Source organism: Propithecus coquereli, unplaced genomic scaffold, assembly GCF_000956105.1.
Source record: "Propithecus coquereli isolate 6110/MARCELLA unplaced genomic scaffold, Pcoq_1.0 Scaffold308, whole genome shotgun sequence".
Classification (NCBI taxonomy): Eukaryota; Metazoa; Chordata; class Mammalia; order Primates; family Indriidae; genus Propithecus; species Propithecus coquereli.
In genome coordinates, this window is record NW_012148708.1 from 1,325,497 (window position 1) to 1,325,965 (window position 469).

The following is a 469-nucleotide window of genomic DNA, read 5'->3' on the forward strand; positions in this document are numbered from 1 at the left end:
TATCAGTTTAAAATAATTGGTTATAAAGGTAGTGGCAAGGGGGTTATAAAGCAGGGATAGTTAATGGGTGCAAAAATATAGTTTGGTAAAATGAACAAGATTTGATAGCACAGCAGGGTAACTATAGTCAACAATAAGTTATTGTATATTTTAACTAAAAGAGAGAGAATGGAATGTTCCTGACACAAACGATAAATGCTTCAGATTATATATGCCTCAATTACCCTGATTTAATTACACATTGTATGCCTATATCAAAACATCACATGTACCCCATAAATAAATACGATTATGTACCCATAACAATTAAAAATTAAAAAAGTCTGTTATGAAGTTGCTTACACAAATTTTTTTGTGAATATGTACTTTCATTTCTCTTGTATCAATACCTAGAAGGGGAATTGCTGAGAAATAAGGTAGCTGTATGTTTGGTATTATAAAGAATCTGATAGCTCTTTTTCCAAACTTC

At 30.5% G+C, this 469-nt stretch overlaps 1 protein-coding gene across 2 annotated transcripts in view; it reads left to right on the forward strand.

Moving 5' to 3' along the window:
* The window catches only part of SPIRE1 (spire-type actin nucleation factor 1), a 142,200-nt gene that overhangs the window by 60,987 nt on the left and 80,744 nt on the right, over positions 1-469 (forward strand). The gene's annotated exons all lie outside the window — the stretch shown is intronic.